At 41.5% G+C, this 7,534-nt stretch overlaps 3 long non-coding RNA genes across 6 annotated transcripts in view; 2 read left to right on the forward strand and 1 right to left on the reverse strand.

The window, feature by feature from the left end:
• The window catches only part of LOC107271470, a 13,176-nt gene extending 9,207 nt beyond the window's left edge, over nt 1-3,969 (reverse strand). For all 4 annotated transcript variants that reach the window (XR_001538651.2, XR_003060889.1, XR_003060890.1 and 1 more), the window contains exons 1-3: nt 3,076-3,969; nt 777-2,537; nt 207-523 (exon numbers count right to left, since the gene is read on the reverse strand). This is a non-coding gene — a long non-coding RNA (uncharacterized LOC107271470). The remainder of the gene's footprint in view (nt 1-206; nt 524-776; nt 2,538-3,075) is intronic.
• Nucleotides 3,970-4,585: 616 nt separating this feature from the next.
• Nucleotides 4,586-6,224, forward strand: LOC107271488. Its single transcript, XR_001538656.2, has 5 exons — nt 4,586-4,862; nt 5,077-5,275; nt 5,393-5,503; nt 5,601-5,744; nt 5,854-6,224. It is a non-coding gene; the product is annotated as an uncharacterized LOC107271488 (long non-coding RNA).
• Nucleotides 6,225-6,228: 4 nt separating this feature from the next.
• The window catches only part of LOC112494911, a 2,412-nt gene continuing 1,106 nt past the window's right edge, over nt 6,229-7,534 (forward strand). Inside the window, exons 1-2 of the long non-coding RNA XR_003060894.1 lie at nt 6,229-6,417; nt 6,481-6,688. This is a non-coding gene — a long non-coding RNA (uncharacterized LOC112494911). The remainder of the gene's footprint in view (nt 6,418-6,480; nt 6,689-7,534) is intronic.

The raw sequence follows: 7,534 nt of genomic DNA on the forward strand, positions 1-7,534 counted from the left end.
GCCCTGTATAACCGACGACCCATTCCGCCTTTTTCCCACCCTCGATTTTCTGCAGACGTGCAGGACGACGCTTCCTCTGCCTCTTTTCCATTTTCGTTTCGGAAACTACCTATACCTACCCTCTCTGCCAGTTTTCAACCCCCTTACAACGTCGGGACACGTCATCCGCACGAGACTTCCACTTCCGTCCACGGATTTCTCTTTACCTTCCGTTTATCACCCCGGCTGCTCTTCCTACACGTCCCTTTTCCTTTACACCATCAGCTGTATCCTGATTCACTCCCCTTGGTCCACCCCACTCAGATTCACTGACAATTGGTCCCTTTTACCTTTACGTTTCCTCGACATGTCCATTGCCACATGTTTCACAGATCTAACGGATCCAACATAACCATCAAGAGCAGGTTGACGGCTGACCTCGATATTTTAAATAAAGCCTCATTACCAGGCGTCGCGGTGCTGAGCGTCGCATTGCCGATGCTGCCTCGAATTAGCCCCCGGCTACTTTTACCTGTCTCCAGCCCTGAAACGAAAACGTCAGAAACATCGAACGCTATAAATTTTCAATTGCAGAAAAGAAAGTCCTTCGGGTTCCTGAAAGTATCCAAGAATTATTACCCTCTAACAAATCCACACTCTCTGCCACCCCACTGACCATGTAACACACATTCTACATGGTACACTGACAAAGCCAGATATACCAATATGTTTACTTTTTTCTATACTTTACTTTTTCTATGATTTTAAATTATTTAAAAATATATATATGTATGTACCTTATACACGTATTGACATCTCATTACTTCTATGGTTACACAAATCCCTTCAACGCTCCTCCTGGTCGATACTGAAAAATGAAATATTTGTTTGTTATTTATACATATTACTGTCACATCCCTCCTTTCCTCCACCCAATCACACCCTCGCCACCTGCATCACCATATATCAACCTTCCAGCAATTTGGGTCTGTAGTACACGCGCACTGGATAAATATGTACTGGAAATGTCGACTAGCCGGGATTGTTTGGCTCGCTCTTATATGGAGGATTCGCATGGACGATGTTTCGACCATGTATATCCATCCACATGTGGATCCATGTATGTTCGCAATATCCGGTGCGGACGTACGCCAACGGTATTCACTCACAAAGGGTATTCATTCGGTACTAGCTACAGACAGACTAGAGCTACTTGAGTTCGTAGTGTTATTCTTTTTTTTCATCCTCCAATTACTTCATAACGAGGTTCAGTTGGATGGGACAGATATATAATGCGCGCATCTATAGACCGAAAGTCGAACGTGTTGTAGTGGCACTTCTTATCGAAAAGTTTCACATTGGTTCTTCAAGTTGAAGGATTTGCCTGTAACAATGTGAATTCGTTCGTTAAAAATATTATATCGCGTAATAATGTCAGGGACAACATTAAAAGAGAGGATTACGGTGGGATTTTTCTATTTAAATTTATAACGACGGAAATTGTGTGTACGCGTTACCTCGTATGCATATAAATATATGTATCACGTGTGTGTGCTTGTGGATATGCGGAGGGATACACGGGCAAAGTGCTCGCGCGAGAATCTCTGGGATTTCCTGGTGGAAAAGTAAAATGCGATAAGCCGTGAAGTCGGGTCGACCTGACCCGACCTAGACATTTTCTATATCGACAGAAGTTGACTTGACGTGATTTAAATTTTTTTCAAATTTAAACTGACCTATTTATTTTTGAATTTTGGTATTACGATGGTTATAGGATATCGTACTGGTAATTAGAAAGTATTAATGAGTGTTGATTGATATAGGACTTTTTATGGGGTGAGAAACTGAGGAAGAGAATTTTATGGTGATAAACTTTTTATCAATTACTTTCAGGTGCACCGTACTGCACTTGTGGGACAGGCTAGGATTTTGAATGGTAAATTCATGGAAAGAAACAGTACTACCCCTATAGCATAAGGTACACCCAAGGGTAATGTAGTGGAGCTTATATAAAATTGGTCACCCTCGTAAATGGTTAACCCATTTAGTATCCATTTAATTGGACCGAGGTTATATATGTTATCGTGCACTAGTATATTCTGTTTGCAAATCTTTTTTCTGCGTCTTCCTCTTTCTTTTTTTTTAATTCATGGGGGTATTAATCGTTTAGGGATTTGGTATGTATCGTGGAAAAAAAGTTACTACGCTCAAAGCCCGTATAATGTAGTAACAAGGAGGATGCCAAGCGATTGGATAACACGTAGAGCAGTGCGTGAGGAGAAAATTAATTAGAATATAATTACTGGCACTCGTCAGAAAAGTTTAGACGGGTTTTGCAGGGGCGTTTTGCGTCGGTTGGCGTGGGAGAAAGATAGAGGCCAGGGCAGAGGAGAGAAAAAATAAAGAAAGGTAACGTTGAGCCTTTTCGAAAGAGAGAAAAAATGGCTCTCCTGCCAATCTACATATCCACACTCCCTTTCTCTTCTGTCGCCCTCGATTCGTATATATACCACAGCCCAGCACGCTTCTCTCCGCCCACTTGCTTCGGTAGTACCAACCTGGAAAAATAAAAATAAAGGCTGACATCCATCTCGACGACTTTATAGCGAACAGCAACGACTTCCCGTCCCTTTTGAGTTTGGCTGAAAACTCACTTAAGCCGGCATGATCCGTCGTCGCTCATGAGAGGCGAAGTATGGCAGAGAGAAAAAGCGCAAGAGAGAGAGCCGAGAGAGACTCACACCGATATACTCTTTTAAGAGGAAGAAAAGAGTCTAAGAAAATATAAGGGGAAAAAGAGTGCTGCTTCAGAGAGATGCTCGGTGCCGTGAGTAATGCCAAGAAGAAACATAAGAGAAAGAGAAAAGAAGAGAGTAGTGTTTGAACTGCGCATAAGGTAATTCGATGCACCGCGACGCTATGCGCCATGCTGAATTCCAAATATGCGCATCGCGTTACGTTTGCACTAGTGGGTCAGAAAATATGCTGTTTACGGGTTCTTACTCGTGTTGGCTAACTTTATATATTCGTCACAAGCTTATGTGTATCTATGTATAACGCGAGAGGCAGCTCGTATGAAACTACAAATATACATACAGTACGACTCAAGCAGTAAACGAAAACCAACTGTAACGTCGTTCGTCCCATTCGATTCCTTCAGGTACATTTTCTCCTGCCTATAACCTAGTCCGTTCTTCTTATCTCTGTTTATCCTTATTCACTTTGATACATTCCACTTCCCAGCATCTTCCTGCTGTCCCTTTACGTCTTGCCATTACACACAGTCTCTCACACTTGTCCACATCCACTTTCGTACGCCATTGAAATGCAGACACTCGTCCTCGCGCTCGATCTACATTTTCAGCGAGTCACGTGACGTACAGCGTTTCTACGCTTCGGCCAATGGCAGACCTGGGCACTTTTCTACGGGAATTAATAGTTCGAAAAACATCCTCGTTTCCTACGACGTTAATCGTAGTTTAAACTCTGTTTATCCCATCTTAAAACTATATTTAAAAAAGTTAACCAGGCTTAAAACACACTTCGTTTGACAATTTACAAATGGCCAACCAACGTCGGGCTACTCTAGTCGAGCGAGCAGAAGCATCATGGCCGTGTACAGTGTACGGATTAATTTTGAGGTTAAAATTCACTTTATCAGTTATTAAACGTATCGACAGGATATCATGGAACTGACAACGAGACACTAACAGGAGCAAGACTCGATATTAGCTAGGATCAATATGACAGGGAGCGACAAGCTAAATAAAGCAACTAAATCTACTTAGTCTACTATACAACGTCCATCGAGGAAACTCTGGTGAACCTTCAAAGCCCCACGTAGCAAACGAGATTTCCACACGGGGAACGATGTCGAGCTTGTGCCTCTCTACGCTAGGTTCGTTTCGCGTAAGCGTCCCGACGCTACAGTGATCGCATGTACTTTATATAGCTGAAGTATAAAGACACTATCGACGGAGACAGCTTATACGTACGTGTGTACTATTTGCACGTCAAGTACCGTATAGTTGGTACGTTCCTTTGTGTTCGGGATATTTCATAATATTTATCAAAGATTTTTATGCAGCCGTTAGTCGCGTCTAACTATAATGTTCGAGATTAAAGTGTCGTTTAATTCGATTTTTCAGGCTTGCGGATAAAACTCTTGATGCCTTTACCGTAAGGTACGTTTGACGGATGAAAAAGCTGTTATCGTTTGACGGACTATAGTGGATTTTTTGTTTTCTAAGATAATTATTTTTATGGCTGTCTTTTAATTTTGTATATGACTACTGATGCTTTACGTTGCACTGCGTTATCTGGTAATTTGCGGGTAAACATTATCATTTCCGTTTGTCTATAATTAATCGACGTTAAGCGCGGTCAACTACGGTCTCGTACGTTTGTGGTATTATTGGTCTTCCGGTAATCGGTAATTAAATATTTTCCCTTTGTTAACAAGGATATACGCTCGGGTACAATATTATTCGGCTGATAATTAATATCAGACGATTATTAAACAGCCGGGATGTACTGTTATCAAAGGAGGCTTTTGAATTTTATTAATTTAACCATAAAGTGTAATCTGTCGTCTGATACAGGTACATTCAAATTCAATCTTCCTGTGTGACATCTCCTCGTCTATATATCTACATATATACTGTCTATTCATTCTGCGAGGAGTGGAGAATTTTCTATGGCGATCACGTGAGACCACCTGACGTTGTTCATGGTGGATAAGAGGTGGAGAGAGGGATACATGATTTATGAAAAATAGGAAATACTATGAGGATGGAAGATAAAAAAAAGGGTCTCGACGGAAAAACCCGGAAAACTTTTCGGGCCACAAAGCGGAACGGCTGATAAGCTACGTCGATCAGAAGGTAGATAGTCGCCATTGAAAAACTGAATGACAGTGATTTGATTATATATACAGATACAGAGAAGTCTGTTGATTGCTTGTCGAGTTTTTGGTATTTATAGGAATTTCAAAAACACTCTGAAAAAAAATTATTAAGCGTTATCCGTACTATATTACTTCAATTTGACGTCCTCAGTTTCTTTCCATTGTTAATATATTTTTTTTCTTTCTAACAGCATCCCGGCTGGGGATATCCTGTCGGCGACATCAGCACGTCCTATATACGATCCTATTCGTTGACAGCGAGAGCTGCTTGATAGTCGGTTATTGGCAGGTGCCTGTCAAGAGAAAAAAATCCTGAAAGCTGTCCACGATGCGAATGAGAAAGTCCGCCATATTGATACCGATTATTATCACGATCACGTGTTTATCCATGTATGTCTATCACGTCTATATATGTATATACACATTATGTATAATACAGAAAGACTCATGGTATTTTACTTCTAAAGAATATTTGTCTCTTTCTTAATATTTTTCTTTTCTTTAAAGCGACAGCAGCACATTCCCTTGTATATCAAGAGCACAATGATGTTGTGGTGGCTGAATTTTCTTCTCACAGTGTCTGCTGAGTATTACCTGACGCTACTACTACTCGTCACGGTAAACGCCACTTACGGCTTGTATACTTTACTCTCTTGGAACGTTATACAGTACTTGACATTATGTTGGCTACCTTGATGGCTGGCTGGATGACTAGGATGGCTTACACTAGTACTCGAGGAAAGGATCCGAGGACCTTTTACGTTGCCGAGAACATTGGCAATTATCGGTTGAGATGATCAGGACAACAAGGAAAACATGGGAGTAATTTAAATTACACAAGTAGGAGGACACTAGTCAGGTACAATTTGAGGATCATTAAAAATGTCCATCTGAATATTTTGTTGAAGAATGAAGAAAACAATTTTTTAAAAAATATTTCCTGGTAATAATACTGACTCTACTCGTAGGAATATTTTAAATTTATGTGCACGAGGATCCCTGCCAATATCCTCCAGACATTGTCCTGTTTTTCACCGCAAAGAAGATCCCGGACGTTATACACGGCACCGTAGGCTTTTATGTCGCGGCTATACAATATCGTCAAGAGTACACACATGTGTTTCTCTTGTAAAACCCTTCTACGAGGTTATATTTTAACATATGAGCCGCTTTGTTACTCGGCCGAGCCAGTAATGCCTTCCGGATGGTCTGATATGTGTCGCTACTATCCGCACTAGCTGAACTGGGGAAGAAGCTGAAGAATTAATGGCTAAAATATAAACTACAGAGTTGCAATAGTGAATTGATGAAATCAATCAAAATTAATTTTCTATACAGTACATCATCAAGTCTGACAAAGAATGGAAATACCTACTTTCGTTGGAGCCCATGAATTTCAATTCCCAAGAGAATTCAATTCTTTCTGCACTTTACGCCATTGTTATAAAAATCCAATGGCTTCTTCGCCCCTGGCTGTAGTATCCATCGAATTGCATGAGGGACGGACTGCCCAATAAAAACCTACGTTTCAGGTAAAATCGTTTGTTTCCAAACAAGCAGAAGGTACAGTGTTCTAAAATGTATCTTTCTTGCAGGATGGTATATCTGTACGACACAATAGGAGATTTGCAGCCATCGAAGGAGAACAGAAGGGGTGTACAGTGGGTGGTGGGACGAGAGGGTGGATGTTTTATGCAGGCAGTCGCGATGAAAATCCAATCAAGAAAAACTTCTCGCAAACCAGGACAATCCAACAGCCGGCAAAAAGAAGTCTGACGGAATTGGGCGAGGTTTCGAGAGATGGTTAGATCTTTTTGGTATATATCCGTATAAGGGTAGTAGTGTAAAGGGGATGGAGTAGGTGAGCAGTGGATATAGGGCTGGTCCACAAGGAGGGAACGGATTGAAATATATTCCAGGGTTCGCCCGAGGCGGCGCGCTCTTCGAATTGCACTCAAGAATTCTGTCGGGAGAAAATTTTCTCGCGAAACTCGCGGATGGGGACGTGCACGGGTGGAAACTTGAAAAAAATGAGTAAACCGGTAATGCTGCTTTCCGGATTTTCTCCAGGGTGTCGTGTTCTTAGAGTAAATGGAATAGGAGTTCCCAGTACCGATGCTCGTATTAAAGAAAATAAAAGAAACTCTCGATACGTTCCGTCAGACTTCTTATACCGTTTCTTGATGCAACTTCGTCTTTTGGTCTTCCGACGTTGGTTGCAACTTTCTTTTTTTCTTTTCTACGTAATAAGGAAACTACAAAAATTATACCCAATAACTACTCGCCGGTAAGAGCGACAGGCGATCGCTGGTCGGGAAAAGTGCAGTGCACGATGGGAAAAAAAAAGAGAGAAGCCGTAACTCCTATGAGAAGGTCGTAGCTAGTAATAGACTGAAAAAAAAGGAAGAGCTGTAGTAGTACTAGCAGTAGTAGAGAGCGAAAATTCAGAGAGAAATAGGAAAGGAAGGCTACGGCCGTAAAGCGATGAATAAAAGCTCATTAAATGCAGCTTTCTCGGGAACTCGTGATCGCTGTTTCATGGACGGATCCTTATCTTTGAACTTTATTACGACCAATTAAGTTTTTATCGTCTCTCGTAGCCGCCGCCTTCCAGCCTCTCGCTTTTTCTCCCGCTTACCACCCCCCCCC

This window comes from Cephus cinctus, unplaced genomic scaffold (genome assembly GCF_000341935.2).
Source record: "Cephus cinctus unplaced genomic scaffold, Ccin1 Ccin1_scaffold0980, whole genome shotgun sequence".
NCBI lineage: Eukaryota > Metazoa > Arthropoda > Insecta > Hymenoptera > Cephidae > Cephus > Cephus cinctus.